Source organism: Lactuca serriola, chromosome 4, assembly GCF_051521515.1.
Source record: "Lactuca serriola cultivar US96UC23 chromosome 4, Lser_US96UC23_V15, whole genome shotgun sequence".
NCBI lineage: Eukaryota > Viridiplantae > Streptophyta > Magnoliopsida > Asterales > Asteraceae > Lactuca > Lactuca serriola.
In genome coordinates, this window is record NC_136411.1 from 206,280,936 (window position 1) to 206,297,879 (window position 16,944).

General features: G+C 36.8%; 1 long non-coding RNA gene and 1 pseudogene across 2 annotated transcripts; one reads left to right on the top strand and one right to left on the bottom strand.

Annotated features, from left to right (window-relative positions):
• Positions 1 to 393: 393 nt before the first annotated feature.
• On the bottom strand, positions 394 to 3,549 carry LOC145100516 (uncharacterized). Of its 2 annotated transcripts, none has more exons than XR_013705100.1 (3): positions 3,198 to 3,549; positions 2,234 to 2,288; positions 394 to 1,045 (listed from the first exon to the last, which is right to left on the bottom strand). It is a non-coding gene; the product is annotated as an uncharacterized LOC145100516 (long non-coding RNA). The 2 variants fall into 2 exon arrangements; XR_013705101.1 differs by having other exon boundaries at positions 2,234 to 2,347.
• Positions 3,550 to 3,681: 132 nt separating this feature from the next.
• LOC145103207 (cytosolic sulfotransferase 5 pseudogene) lies at positions 3,682 to 4,953 on the top strand (annotated as a pseudogene).
• The last annotated feature ends 11,991 nt before the right edge of the window (positions 4,954 to 16,944 follow it).

Here is a 16,944-nt window from a genome sequence, read left to right on the forward strand (position 1 = left end):
GTAAGGATTGTACTTTATTAACTCATATTTTAGTAACCTTTTATCCATCCAATTATGAACATTGTACTTTTGTTCCATTCGCATCAAGTATTGTACTTTTGAAAATATACCCAATTTAAACGGTGAAAGTTGCTTTGTATGCAAATGATATTGCTACCATTGAGTATATATTTTGGGAATGTTAAAGTGGGATGCTATGATAAATAAGCAAAAATGGAAGTATGTGGGCATTTTTGCATTTACACATTTGTACCTTCAACATTGTTTAAATTTGAAGTACATTGCTATTATGGATAAAGAGTTTTAGGTACGTTTTGATTATCAATAAAGAATGAAGATGTTGCTATTATATTGGTAAATAGATGAAAGTACATTTTTGTTACAGTTAAGAAAATGAAATTTACATTTATATTATTGGTACCCCATTAATACTTGTAAGTTATTTTGACATTAAATTTCTAGTGAAAAAGACCATTTACCACTCATAACCGAAGGGTTATAAATTGACAAGAAATGAGTGTAATATTAAACTGAGCCTACTCTTTTTTCCCAAAAGTTTCCAAGATCTTTATTTTAAACTTTTGTTTCTTCCAAAATCATACCAGGGCTTTGACTACTATCAGTAGAATTGTTTTAAAGAAGAGAAATCATGGGATTGCTTCGTTATTGCTTGTGTAAAGGGTTTAAGATCTACTAAAAGTGACATATTCCCTTTTATGATTGAACTTGAAGTAATCACATATACATGTCAGAAATCATCCATCACTTCCAGATCATTATTTAAAATTTATTGCTCTGCATAAACAAAGTTATCCCAATCAATTAAGCTTGTCTTAATAAGTATGTTTCCATCAGAAACATAAATGTAGCCCTAGATAGACTGGTAAATACTAATAAGTGCTAGAAAGTGAAATATACAACTTAATTTCACCAGCAAGTTTTTAGTTATGACATCGTACTTTGAAATGCTACCAGTTTATAGCAATCTCTTCAAAATACAATAATTTCACAGCTATGACCAAGAGATTTGTTGGAGTATAATTTCCTATAAGAGAAAACAAAGAGTACAATGTTAATATTGGGTAGATTCTGTAAAGTAACAACTCCTCAGTAAGAAGAATTAAATGTAAGATGTTGTAATACATTGAAATGGAAGTATGATGTTGAAATATGAAAATAAATACAAGTGTGTCTTGAAGACTTATCACATCAGACACTTAATGTTTCTGTAAAAAGTTTCTAACTCTACTTGAGATACCAATGGGTTGCAATGTAATAGAATAATGCCTAAACTGATAAGCTTTGTATCCTTTGTTGTGGTTAGGTAACATAATTTTCTGGCAGAATGAAATTGCAACATGAAATATGTGTATAACATTAAAGAAAGAAACAAATATTTAATCTGAAGTTGTAGAGGTACACACAGTCGATTCACTCACAGACTGTCCAAAAAAGTCTTGTCTGATTTGATCAAAGGTAGCATGTCAAATGTATGTTGTGATTTTGGAATGTCGGAAACGGCTGTTTGATCTTGTGAGGCCTGTTTGTTCTGATATTTTTAAAGAAAATAACTCTATCTAACTTCAGTATAAAATTGATATACATTATAAATTTCCTATAGTTTATGATCTTTACATTTTTATATAATGTTAAGCATCACGTATTTATTAATTAGAATTATAAAAAAACGATTGAAATGTATAACAATGATTAGAAAAAACAAGAACTAGAGAATGCATGGAATTACTAAAATATTTTTCAAGATGAAACAATTAAAAAAATGTTCAGATATTCCAGTCAAAAAAATATCATTTAGTTAAAGCTCCGTCAAATGTGTGAAGAGATTTAGGTCCTATGTTACATCTTTATCATCTTATTTTACCACGTATTCTGATTCTGTGTTGCTATTTTTATTGGTTTTGGTTTGTGATGTATCCTTAATAACAGAAGAAGCCTAAACTTATGAGAGATATAGGACTACTAAAACTTATATTAGGGTATGATGTTGAAATTTTCCATTAGCATATATAATAATGAAATATTGATCTCCTAAGTTAAAATAGGAAATATTTTCCAAAATAAGTCTTACTGTAAGTTTCAACACCAGATTGTATATTAACAAATCCAAGCATATAAACATGTTAAAGTTGATTGATTTTTTATTAACATATTTCATATGGTTATTTAATTCTTTTTTTTCCAACATATTTCATATGGTTCTTTGATCCATTACCTGCTAACCCTCCATTGCTCAGTATCTTTTAGACGCCATAACAACCATGAAGAAGCTGAAAAAATCCAAGTCATAATGCATGTTGTTAACAGGCGAGAATTGCCAATAAACTTTCTGTTCAAAATGTAAAACATTTATCAATAAAGAGACATTAGGCCAATCCAACCATTAACTAAAGATGACAAAAAAAAAAGATAAGTTGAGCCCACAATAAGCATATTATCTAAAAATAAAAAATGGCAGACTATATCAGCAAATAGCATGACGCCTAATTGGACTAAAAAAATATAGTTACTAAAAGAAGTTTGAGACCAATAACACAAGTTATCCACATGTTTTTATCATTGAAATTTTCATACTTGTCGAGCACAATACTAAATCTATATTCATGAAGAACAAAATATAAGAAAAATAATAAATTTAAGAGAAAATTAAAAAAAACAAGTAGTTATCCTTGATAAGAGAGAAACCGAAATTTAGAATTAATGTGGATATTAAGGTGTATTGAAATGTAATCCCTCATATACTCATATATTTTTTTAAGAAATTTCAATTCCCTTTTTTAACACGATTGAAAACAAAAAGGAAAAATAGATTGCAATATGATATGCATTTCTGGAAAAAAAAAATTATGCACTTTTATATACTTGAATCTCAAGGGTGTAAACAATGTAAAAGAAACCAATGGAAAAAACTCTTAGCAATATTTTCCCCAGTCCATGATAATTACAATTGGAAAACATTGAAACTCTCTAGAATCTCTTTTTCCATGTGTAATCGTTGATCATAATTACAATTGGACAAAATTATACCTGAACGGATATTTCAGCCATATGGAGTTTGCAGATTGGAGCAAACACACCAGTCAAATAGATTTTAACGGGACAAGAAAATACATTGACAGATTGACGGTAAAAAGTAGGAATGAATTGAAATCAAATTAGGGTTCGTGTAGATTACAAACCAGTAGGAAGATGATGACGTTCTTATTTGATTAAGTATTCCTAATATTTGCGGTGAAGAATTGGGGCAATTGCATGTTCATCGCGTAATAATTACAATCTGTTTATTGTAAAATATGCTCGGGTTTTTTTGTGATGATGAACCGATTGCGTTTGTTCAGAGAGGTGTAGAATGGAGGTGTAATCGGAATCGGAAAAGGTGTATTATGTGATGATCAAAAGATTTAATCGACATTTTCGTACGTTATGTCGTTCCGAGAGTGGGGTACGTGGAGGAACTTGAGCGCTATGAATTTCATATAGAAGGCACCAGAATAAAAGGCCTTATATATATATATATATATATATATATATATATATATATATATATATATATATATATATATATATATATATATATATATATATATATATATATATATATATATATATATATATATATATATATATATATATATATATATATATGCATTTTGTGAAATGTAGGAGCACTACCCTTCAACAAACTGAGTACTCGATTTTTCTCCTGCATCATTCTACCAATTAATCTACTCGGGAACTCTCTCCACTCTCTAAAAATCCAGTCCAACAGCATGTCGACATACCTTGTTCCCGGTCAAAATACATACAGCCACCTCACCGCTATTGACGCTGAAAACCAAATCCCAACAGAAGAAGAGTTACAAGCGTACAACAAGCTCCATGAAAAGCTTGACGATCTTCTTGCAACTCTTCCCAAAGACAAAGGCTGGAGAAGCCCAAACATCTTTTTACACAAAGGTTTCTGGTTGACCCCCCAAGCTATCAAAGGTTTACTAATGATCGATGATTACTTCCATCCCCGATCCACTGACATCTTCCTTGCAACTTTCATGAAATGTGGAACCACCTGGTTTAAAGCTCTCATGTTCGCCACCGCCAACCGTCACCGTTACAATTTTTCCGATCATCCTCTTCATCACAACGGACCCCAGAGTGCTTTCCCCTTCCTTGACTCCCACATTTTTCTTGACTATCCGGTAACTAAGTTCGACCATCTCCCTTCTCCTCGACTCTTCGCCACACACTTTGCTCACAGCTTGTTACCGACCTCGCTGTCATCACCCTCGTCGACATGCAAGTTTGTGTACGTGTGTAGGGATCCAAAAGACGTACTCATTTCCAAGTGGCTCTTCATGAGCAAACTTAGGTCGAAAGAACTACCACCCATTTCGTTCAATGAAACTTACGAGCTGTTCTGCAACGGGGTCTCTGAATACGGACCATTTTGGGACCATGTGTTGGGATACTGGAAAGCAAGCCAGGAATCACCTGAGAAGATCTTGTTCATGAAGTATGAGGATATGAAGAGGGAACCCTCGGTGGAGCTGAAGAAGTTGGCGGCGTTCATGGGAATGCCTTTTACGGCGGAGGAGGAGAAGGGAGGGGTGGTGGGAGAGATTGTGAAGCTTTGTAGCTTTGAGAATTTGAGTAATCTTGAGGTGAATAATGACGGTGGCGGTGCTCAGAAGTTTACTGCTCAGTTGGTGGTGGAGAATCGAGATTTTTTCAGGAAAGGAAAGGTGGGAGATTGGGAAAATCACTTGACTGAGGAGATGAGAGAGCGGATTGATTCAATCACTGAAACCAAGTTGAAGGGTTCGGGGTTGACATTGGGTCTTACCAAAAGAATTTAATCAAAATGTTAAAGTTTGTCTTTATTTATGGATAAACTATCAATCTAGTCAAAGAATCTAATGCATAAGTTTATTATAATTATTTCAGATGTTCGGTTGTTCTTTAACAGACAATAGATCTTCATTTACAAATTGTTACCACGGATGCTTAGTTGGTAGGCTATTGAATCACTAAACACAATATTTCAAAGTACAGTAAATAGACGAATGGGTATGAAAGAGCATTAATTAGCTCCTAGACTGGAAAGACTGAGACTCTTTTTTCCATCCACTAAAGCCTAGAGTTACGATACATTGGTTTTAACATGCATGATTTCGTTCATAAAGATGGTTCCTAATATGTTTTTTGGACTAATTTAAAAGATTATTACGATAACATCCGGATCAAATTCTAACCATTCTTAATTTCTCCTTTGTTGGAAGTCGTTGACACACCAGTTCATAATAAAAGAATTTGAGATATTAGCAAACAAATATCTTATTACTATGATTATAAACCTTTAATTACATATATGTTTTTACCATTGATTACGATTAGTACATCAAATTTTGAATAATATAAATCAACGAGGAAGGCAGTTTCTGTTTATAGCACCATTCTCGGACGTCACCTCAACCTCACACAAATTCCAAACTTAGCAAAAAAGAAATTTACTTGTTATCATCAACTTATTTTCCAAGTCACTCATACTTCTTTAAGGGCGGACGGAGTGGTCCACTTTTCTGGAATAGCACCGAGGTAGAGTTGGTACCGCAACTTTGGTGGTTCTCTCAAGTTTTGGTCCACTTTTTTGGAATAGCACCGGAGGTCTGGTTATATTGTTTTTATAATGTGATAGTGATTTGAATGGGCGGAAAGGGTTCCACTTCCTCCGCCCTAAGAGTGGTGGGTATGGCATTGGGGAGAGCTCGGATGGGAGGCATGATGGTTTGATTTGGCGCATGGGGCAGAGCGGGAATATTCCCCCACGTACCAACTCAATCGCACACAAAAAGAAGTTGCATTTGTATGTTTTTCTCGATTCAAGTTGCACACAAATTATGAAGGAAAAGTGCCCAGCAGCCAGCAGATGTACGATCAGTACCTTCTAGGGTGGAGAAGTCGGATGACTATCCGATAACTATACCCTGAAATTAATTCCATTTTTTATTTCATGTAGCTAAAACTTATTTGGGCAGCACATCATCAATTTTGCAATTATTAATTTAATTATGATATAATAGTTGAACTTTAATAGACATCTCATTCTCGTATAACCTTGTCCCATGGGTGAAATAAATAAATGAAAGAGAATTATCATGAAGCTCACATGCATCATTTAACATCAATTAATAGTTCTTTTCCCCTTTTTCTTCTTTAATCCATTTTTCTTTTTTAATCCATTGCTAATCCTATTGATTGTTGTTCTTTTATGTAAAATAAAATTTAGTTAAATAATATTTCCTTGTATTAAGTAATTTCTTTTTTTGCTTAAATTTACATATTAAGAGTTCCGAAACACTAAAATAGCGATTTTTCCTACTAAAATACAAGCTGTCATGTTGCAAGAGAAAATTATACAAATACTAAAAGAATAAACCTTTATAACGACGACTTTGTTTGACATTACTGTCACGGATTCAAGTTCAACATTACTTCTTTCCCGTGCGACGTACCGAGGTCCCTATAAAACCTCGATACTAGCGCTCCGAAATTACGCATGACAATTGGTTTCAGCTTGCCATGGGCTCATGAAGGAAGCGACACTAGCCCTCAACCAGTTGTATTTGTAGAACGCTACGACCCCTTTCATTGTCACCCGCTTTCGCGACTCGGCCAAACAGTAACGACTAGCATACCAACACCATTTGGCAAGGATGCCCCATTTTGAACCGAATCTAAGCTAATCTAGTAGCATGGTATTCATCTTCCAAGCCAACACAGTTACGGGATATTCGGCTTGTGACACTCTCCCACCGCCAAATTGTCGCACTTCCTTCAGATGCTAAGTATGATCACACACCACAGCACTGGATCCCAACCCTTGTACTTCAATTTAGAATCATTTATATGAGGCCACCCCCCGATATTTCCTTCCACAGAGGCAATGCATTCATTAGCAAGTCACCATTTACTTCGAGGCAACAAACCATCTAGTATGTATTTCTACGAACCCCATGAAAATATGTGACCATACCAGCATGCATGTCCCTTCGTCGATTGTCTTTGATACCACGTGTCACGGGATGACTCTTACGACTAGTCTATCTCGTGTGCCACTTAGTTTTTCTTCGACTAAGTCTGACTACTTCAACAATCTTAGATGCACTAACGAAATTGGAAAGAAAGAGACTAAAGCTTGAGAGTACTTCAAACGAAAGAGAACTTTGTATTATAAGAACTCGAGCGATTACAAGGTAACTTTTATTGTTGTTACATCCAGTTTCTCTAAGGTTAAATCTTTATAAATAATTTTTTAGTTTTGGTTGACAACGACGTGGCCATAATAGAATATTCGTGGGATTTTAATGAACCCCCAAGACATGACATTGTTGGCCACGACGTGGCGAGCGGCTGGACGTTTAACCCTAGTTTCATGGTTATTTAAAGGAAAAAGGGAGGCTAGGGTTGCCTGCCCCCAGCCTCTATCTCTCTTAAACCTATGAGTTTGTAACCCTAATATCTTTTGAAGCTTTTGAGCTCATTTAGGCTTTTGTGGGTGGTGTTTAGCTCATTCTTGAAGAAGAAGAAGAAGAAGAAGAAGAAGAAGAAGAAGAAGAAGAAGAAGAAGACTCCATTGGTGTATTGTTTGGAGCAAACAAGCTTCCTTCGATCATCTTATGTTGGTGTTGTTGGACCATTATAAGTTGTCAAGCTTCTACCTTTCTTTTTCAAGCATGTTAGATCTAGGATTTTGCTCTTATTTCTTCATGTTGGGTTGAGTGGAATGCATAGAGTCCATACAGCTGGCAACTTTATGGATTATTAAGGTCCCGTTGCTATCATATGATTAAGATTTGGAGTTTAATGCCATTTTGAGTTCCATGCTTGAGATTTTTAGTAGTATTGCTTCATTCTGACCTAATTTGGGATGTAGACTTGTTTTGGGCATGCATGTTTGAAAATGCAATGATATTTGGAATATTTTAGACCTTAGTAAAGATTTTGGAAGTTTGGATGGAAAGGGCTCAATAGATTAAGGCCTATATATGTTAAGCTGCTGGAACAAAGTTACCATGACACTACGTTTGGATGCCATGACATGGAAACTAGGAAAAACCCGACTATTTTGTCATGAAGCGGCCACGATGTGGCAATGTGAGGCCACGATGTAGTGACCTGTCCTGCTGACGTGGACCGTTGACTTTGATCATGATGTTGACCATGTGTGACCTAGGGTTATTTTGGGTATTTTGATAAGTAGTTGAGACTAGGTCCTTAGTTGATGTATAGGTGACTTGTAGAGTTAGTAGTTGGAGTTGTTATCTGTTCAACTATCTTTTTCAGAGATTTGAGGTGAGTCTCGTCACAGTACTTGTGGGTCGAAGGCACCAATGTCGGCCCATTGGATTATGTTATAGTATGCTAGTTGTATTTATGACTCTTGCATGTGTTGTCTATATATGTATGTATAGCGGGCGGGGCCCGATACCAAACGGGACCCGATGAATGTATTGGGCAGGGCCCGATGCTGGGAAAGACCCAATATATGTATGTATGCATGATATATATGGTATGGGGTATTTTGGGGAACTCACTATGCTTTGTGCTTACGGTTTTTGTTTAACATGTTTCAAGTACATCTAAGGGGAAGGGCTCGGGTAGATCGTATCGCACGCACCCATGATTCTTGCATGTTGAATCTGATGTATTTTTTGATGATTGTCGTTATATTTTGATATTCATTTTATGGTTTTCTGTAAACAATGAATGGTTGGTGGTTTTTCATCTAATCTAAAAATGAAATTTTTAGATATGAATTTTTGGGACGTTACAAGTTGGTATCAGAGCCTTGGTTCGAGGGATTTGGGCATACCCTCGGGTGTGTCTAAACTCAAACTGAGGATTTGGTATCTTTTCATAAAAAGAAATGGTTTTCTAAAACAGTTTCTAATAAAAGAAAGGGGTACAGTGAATGCTATCAACCGAGCTCAAGTAGGTTTTCCCAAAATACCCATGCATGTTTTGTGTCATACTTGGAATTGAGAATATGTGAATCGCATGATAGATTAGGTCTAAGGATCTACTTAGGATTGCATGATAGAATGCTAATAGAGATGACTTTATTTATCTAATGTGTGAGCTTGTAGACTTGCTTGCTAGTACTAACCAGTTAGTGATAGGATGGAATGTTTAGGTTATCTTTGTTTTCGATTACTTAATGCTTGAATGTTGTTTGCTTTGTGCTTTTAGGAGTTCCCAATAACATCAGCTCGCTAATAAGCAAATACTTTGAGTTACATATTGCTGATATTAGATAATTCCAGAATATAACTCTTGTTTGAGTCCAACCGTTGTAGTGTGAGAGCCTTGTCTTGGTAAGGGTTATTTGGCTCAAAAGGGAAGTAAATTGGGGGATTCAAGATGATTCTTAAGGAAAGTATGGATAGATGTGGAAGGTAGTATGGTCCCGTACTACTGGAAGCAGAGGATCTGTACTCGAGTCAAGGAAAGTCACGATGATACCAGGGAGCTTGTAGAATATGGGATTCTTCGAGTATATTCTGATGGTTTATATGCTTTATTTTTTCAATATGGTGGTCACTCGAGGAGGCTCTGGTAGTGGTTATGGTACCGGTGATGGTACAGGTTCGGGCTCTAGGGTCGGGTTCATGGATGATCAGATGTCGGAGTTCACTTCAGCATAGAATACTCGCAGTATTCTTGAGCAGACTATTGTGATCTTTGGTACGGTCAAGGTGGGTATTTTGGAGATTCTGGATGAGCGCATAGGCACTTTCAATTCTAAGATGGTGGCGATGGTGGGAGCCCGCACTTTAACTTTTCGAGAGTTTCAGGCATGTGGAGCCCCAAAATTCTTCGGGAAGAAGAACCTGATTATGAGCCGGCGATGGTTAGTGGATATCATGAACGCCTTCCATATTAGCTATTGTCCTGAGGGGGCAAAGTTCAGACTTGCTTCATGTCTTCTGAAAGATAGAGCTCAAGATTGGTGGGAGGAGGTTGGGTACGCCGTAGGAGGGGAGGAGGTTGAGTCTATGACTTGGTAGAATTTCGTGACAAGGTTTCGGAGTCAGTTTGCGCTAGTGATTAAGGTCCAATAATTAGCGAGGGAGTTTCAGGACCTTCACCAGACTATTGAGACAGTGGCGAAGATCACCGCTATGTTTCGTAAGAGGGCTTTGCTAGTTCCGCAGTATATGCTGAGGAATGATATCAGGAAGTTTGTGAGCATATCCATTTACAGGATATTGGAGGATATGCTAGCGCGAGCTAGAGAGAGGGAGATTGATCTGGAGATGGAGAGGAAAAAGAAGTCAAATTAGGCTTGGGGTTTTGAGGGTTTGGGCAAGCGGCCCAAGGTGTTTGATTCGAGATGGAGGGGTTAGCAGGATCAGGGCCACTATGGAAAGTGCAACAAGATGCACAATGGAGCTTGCAAGATGGGTGTTTCAGGCTACTTCAAGTGCGGCAAGACGAGAGATATCAGCAGGGATTGCACTGCCACCACCACCACCTAGGTATTTGATCTTATTTGCTTTCATTGCAGTCAAAGGGGCCATAATAAGGCCAATTGCCTGATCTTAGCAGCAACAAGACCAGTTGTAGCACCCGCTCCGACGACCATACAGATTATGGATGGTAGGTCAGGGCAAGGCGGAGGTGTCTGTTGTGAGGAGTAGAATTTTTTAGCTGATTGTGCAACACCTGTTGTAGTGACGGGTATGTATCTTCTCCTTATCTCTTTATTTATGTGGTTTTTCTACTTATATCTATGTGTTTTGCTTTAGGATTGTTCCTTGTGAACGGTATCTCTACTTCGGTTTTGCTTGATTTGGACGCTACCTGATCCTTTGAATCTCTTGCGCTCAGTAAGAGGTTTGTTGATGCTACAGGGGAGATGGATTGTCCACTAGAGGTTTAGATTATTGATGATCGTCATGTTGGATTAGGTGTCTAAGCCCATAACTATAATTGGTATGTACTTGACCCGATTGTAGCATGGTCCTTTTGGGCTGCCTTCACCAAAGCAACTTGACTAGATGAATAATGGAGAAAGAGGATAAATGTGATTTATTAATATATTATGTGAATAATATATTAAAAGAGAAGTCATATTATTTAATTAACATTGATCAAGAATTAATTTAGAATTAGTTTTGTGGTCAAAAGAGGTTAATTAAATTAAGGGGACTGATGTTGCAATTATGTGATAATTGCTAAATGGGTTGTGGATCCCTAGGTTAAGGGATTGACGAAATCCTTGTGGAAGCCCACAAGATTTCGTCCATAGGGTATTCTACAAAGATCCTATGGCCTGCTTAGAGCCTAAGCAACCAGATTAGGTCTTTGAGTGAAACCCAAATTCTTCAGCTATATAAATGATTCCTTGGGCACCTGAAATTGGCGACCAGAAATCCTAGAAAGATCTTCGAGTCGATTTTAAGCCTCATCCTCTCTCTTTAACATTCTCCAATTGCTTTTGGCGTTTGTGATCGATTAAAGGTATTACATTTGTGATGCTAAGCTCTCAAAGGTTTAAGGTTATCATGCTACAATTGAAAGGTATGTTTCTAAATTATATTTAGTCATGGTATTCGATTTTTGTATACGAGATTTAGGTTTACAAGCTTTGGATTATTATTGCATGTACAACTAGAAAAACCAAGATTTAAAGCTTTAGGGTTTGCATGTGCACCATATGATTGATGTTTTGCTCAAAACCCATCAGTGGTAGCAGAGCCTAAGTCGTTTTTCTATTGTATTTGATGCATAACTAAATTGCTAAGAGCTGAAAAAGTCGAAAAAAACTGCTTCTGCCTGATGAAATCGTCGAGTCCCCAAATGAACTCGACGATTCAGGCCTACTCGACGAGTCCACTTTGAGACTAGGTGAGTCGGCTCGTCTGTTAGCGGATTTTTCGGGGATTTGACTAGAATTCGCTTGGGATAATTACCATAAACATTTTTAGCTGATAAAATCCGATTTTTTCAATATGGTATTGATTATCCTCATCCAATTAGAAGATAATTGTTAAATAATAAGATAATTACTTGTATATATGATCAAATAACTTATTTGTATTATTTAATATGAATTATCTTGCCATAAATAAATTAGCTCAAATTTAGATAATTACAAATTATTTGATTCATTAAATTATTTGAAATTTGATCTAAAATGTTTTGAAAAGCTTCAAAACTTGCCCTCAAGTTTTGGAATTTAAATTTTTGATTAATAGTTTTAATTTTGAAATATTTAAATTCTAAACCATAGAATTTTACAAGTTTAAAATTCAACCCTTATACTATTATAATATTATAAGATTAATAATTATATATATATATATATATATATATATATATATATATATATATATATATATATATATATATATATATATATAAGATAAGCAAGTCTTACCGTTAGTAGGCCTCAATCACGAAGCTGGTCTATAAGGCGTGTTTAAGGAAGCGGCCTATAAAATGACCTCCATTGGGTATCCACTCTTACCCACCACACTCTTGACTAGTGGAGGGTCGTTAGCCGAACGGGTAGGATAGGGCAAATAATGCCTCATTAATAAGTATAATGATCTATAAAGTAACTAAATGTTTTTATAAATTTCCAATCTTAGTTACTTTGGGAAAAATGTGAAAAATGATGCTATGCCATGAAATTTGACTTTGCACCTTGCCAAGTTTTTAGTGGAGCGTGGGTGGATAACCGTCACACTAATTTGGAACTAACAATGGTGGCAAAGGGTAGCTCGATGTTTATTATAGATCAGTGGAGTGTGTATGCCTAACCGACACATTGATTAGGTGGTAAATGACATCGAGAGTGCCAAGTACATTTGCTTGGTTATTTACACCTTGTTTGTGATCCTCGGTATCCCAGTCACAAACTTGAAGGGCATATCGAGATTTAAACATGCCATTGAAAAGTTCAATGAATCTCAAAAGAATCTAGGAATTTCAATTCATTTAAAACTTAATTATCTTTTTCGTTTTTCATGGTGGAAATTGCTAAATCGTCATTTACCTACCTTCAAATTATTTGCAATTAGATTACGACATCCCTCTTCTGAAATGTAAATAATTATGTTGGGTCCTAGCCCTAATTTCTCATTTGGGTGTTAAATTTGGGATTCTTATCTAATCTAAACTTTGTCTCTTTTCTTTTTCAGATGTGTACTCTAAACAACAACGCTTCTAGCTCAACCCCTTTTGGCTCATTCTCACTCATGAACTTGTGTGGGAGGGTGATGTTTGATGGGTCCAACTTTAACGATTAGATACGCAACATTCGCATGGTTAACCAGTACGAGGACAAAGAGTATGTTTTCGACAAGGAGGTGAAGGAGATTGACCACAACACTACTACTCCAGAGGAAATTGTTGTGTACGAGACTCATGAGAGAGATGCTACGAAGGTTCATTGCATCATGCTCACGACAATGACTGTTGAACTCCAAAAGTCCTATGAGTACTACAACCCATACGAGATGCACCAAGATTTGATGGAAAGGTACCATAAAAGTGCTATGCAGGAAAGGTACGAGATCATCGCTGCGAGAATCAATACCAAAATGAAGGATGGAAAGTGCATCACGACTCACTAGCAGAAAATGCAAAGATGTGTAGACCGCTTGCTGAAGTTGAATGTCAACTTTGATGAGAAGCTGGACATAGATATCATTCTACACTCCTTGCCTCCCTGTTATGATCAGTTTCATATGACTTATCATATGAACAAGGATGAGATCACTCTAAGCAAGCTTCAAGGCTTGCTGAGGACTTCTGAGAGTAGTGAAAAAGACAAATCTATTGCATCTACTCCTTCTACTTCTAACCCTGTCTTGTCTATTGGGCAAGGAAAAGGGAAAAAGAGGAAGGATCCTTCTAAGAGCCACAAGGGAAAGTCCCATGATGGTACCTCTTTTAGTGGGACCAAAGCTAGTCCTACTGCTCCCTCTTTCAACCTGAAGGATGCAGAGTGCTTCTACTGCCACAACAAAGGGCATTGGAAACGAAGCTTCCCGAAGTACCTGCAAGACATCAAGGATGGGAAGATAAAGCCCACCTTCGTAGGTATTTATACTATTCAATCTAATAACTCATCACATGCTATCTCTTGAGTCCTTGATACATGATGTGGTTTTCACATTTGTTCTGATTTGTAGGGTCTAAGAAGAAGTAGGGATGTGGAGTGTGGGATGATAAACTTGATCATGGGGAATAGGAAAGCGTCGCATGTCACCAATAATGGAGTTTACTCTTTAGTGCTTACTAGTGGGTTAGATTTAGATTTGAATAATTGTTGCTACTCGTCAGAAATGACATGAAGCATTATTTCTTTTCATGGTTTGTATAAAAAAGGTTTTAGATTTTCATTTAATAATGAAATTGGTTCTATTAATTCTTTATTTAATGGTACTTTCAATTTTGAAGCATTGCCTTGTAATGGAATATATGAAACTGTGATGGGTGTAGACAACTTAGGAAATGATGTGTTGCATATCGATTCTTCTAATGGTTTGGAAAAAGCATGCTTGTGGCATTGTCATCTTGGACATGTCAACAAAAAGCGCATAACCCAACTCCAAAAGGATGGAGTGTTGGAGTCATTCGACCTTAGGGACTATGACACTTGCGAGTCTTGTTTACTTGGAAAGATAACCAAGTTACCCTTCACAGGTACTTGTGAAAGGGGTGAGGGTTTATTTGATCTCATACATACCGATGTATGTAGGCCCTTTAGATCCACCACAAGGGATGCGAACCGCTTCTATGTAAATTTCATCAATGATTATAACAGATATGGGTATATCTATTTAATCAAGCACAAGTTAGAAACCTTTGAAAAGTTCAAAGAGTTTAAGCATGAAGTGGAGAATCAGTTGGGCAATAAAATTAAGATGCTTCAATCCGATTGAGGAGGTGAGTACCTTAGTATCGAAGTCCACGGCTACCTCAAGGAATGCAGAATTGTTTTGCAATTGACTCCACCTAGGACACCGCAGTTGAATGGTGTGGCTGAGAGGTGCAATCAAAATTTGTCGGACATGGTTCGTTCCATGATGATTCGAGCGTCGTTACCTATCTCATTCTGGGGGTATGCCTTAGAGACTGCTACCCATATCCTTAATCTAGTCTCGACTAAGAAAGTTGCCAAAACACCTCACAAGATGTGGACAAGTAAAGCTCCCTCGTTGGCACATATCAAGGTTTGGGGTTGCGAGGCTTTCGTAAGACGAGAGACTCACGACAAGCTCGAGCCTCGTAATGAGCAGTGTATTTTCCTCGGCTATCCACAAAATTCCTTTGAAAATCTCTTCTATAGACCGAGCAACAATGTTGTCTTCGTTGCAAGGAGAGGGGTTTTCCAAGAGCGAGAACTCATATGCCAAGAGGAAAGTGGGAGTGAAATTGATCTTGAATAGCTTCAAGAATCAAACGATGAAGGAACCTATAACACTAGCGCTTAACCCGAGGAGGAAACTCCTGTTGAACCAATTGACAAGTCCTTACCTCTTAGACGTTCCAGTAGAGTTAGTGTTCCACTCGTATTATATGGTTTCCATATAACTGCTGAGGGTGATACGTTTATTAGTGATAGTACACTAATAAATTTGGATGAACCTAACACCTACAAGGAAGCCATGGCAGGCCCAGAGTCTATAAAATGGAAAGAGGCAATGGACAATGAGATTCAGTCCATGTATGACAATCAAGTTTGGAACTTGGTTGACAATGTACCAGGTCATAAGATGGTCGGGTGCAAATGGATCTTCAAGAAGAAGACCGACGTGGATGGGAAAGTACACACATACAAGGCACGATTGGTTGCGAAAGGCTTTACTCAAACTCCCAGAATTGACTATGATGTGAACTTCTCACCAGTAGTGAATATTTAATCTATAAGGGTTATGCTAGCCATAGCTGCATTTCATGACTATGAAATATGGAAAATGGATGTCAAAATCGCTTTCCTTAATGGAAAGTTAGCTGAAGATGATTACATGAGTCAGCCAAAGGGTTTTGTTAATGCAGAGCACCCTAATAGAGTGTGTGTGCTTGAGAAATCCATTTATGGATTGAAACAAGCATCTCGCAGATGGAATCTTTGTTTCGATGAGAAAGTCAAAGAGTTTAGTTTTCGAGAAGCAAAGATGAGTCCTGTGTATATGTCAAAGCCAGTGGAAGTTGTTGGATTAGTGTCTAAGTCCATAACTATTTTAGTATGTACTTGACCCGATGGTGCATGGTCCTTTTGGGTTGCCTTCACCAAAGCAACTTGATAGGATGAATTATGGAGAGAAAGGATTAAATATGATTTATTAATATATTATGGGAATAATATATTAAACGAGAAATCATATTGTTTAATTAATATTAGTCAATAATTAATTGGTAATTAGTTTTGTGACTAAAAGAGATTAATTAAACTTAAGGGACTGGAATTGTAATTATAAGATAATTGTAATTTGGGCCATGGATTGCCTTATATTATAAGGTGGACGAATTCTATGGGGGAAGCCCATATGAAATCGTCCAAGGCCTTGAGAAAAGGGCTCCATGGGTTTCTTAGGGCTTAAGCAACCAAATTAGGGTTTCCTTGTTAGATAACCCTAATTGTCTCACTATATATAGATCTCTTAAGGACCAAAAACGTGGACAAGCATCTTGCTAGGGTTTTCACACGGTTTTGGCAGCCTCCATCCTCTCTCCTCTTCATCCTCTTGCTTATGGTGTTTGTGAACCATTAGAGAAGTGACACTTGTGACTCTCTAAGCCTTCCAAAGTCAATACAAGGAGATTTGGGATTGTTATTGCTACATAACAATCAAGGTAACATTATAAACCTATTCTCATGTTAATATGATTATTTGAATGCTAGAATTAGGG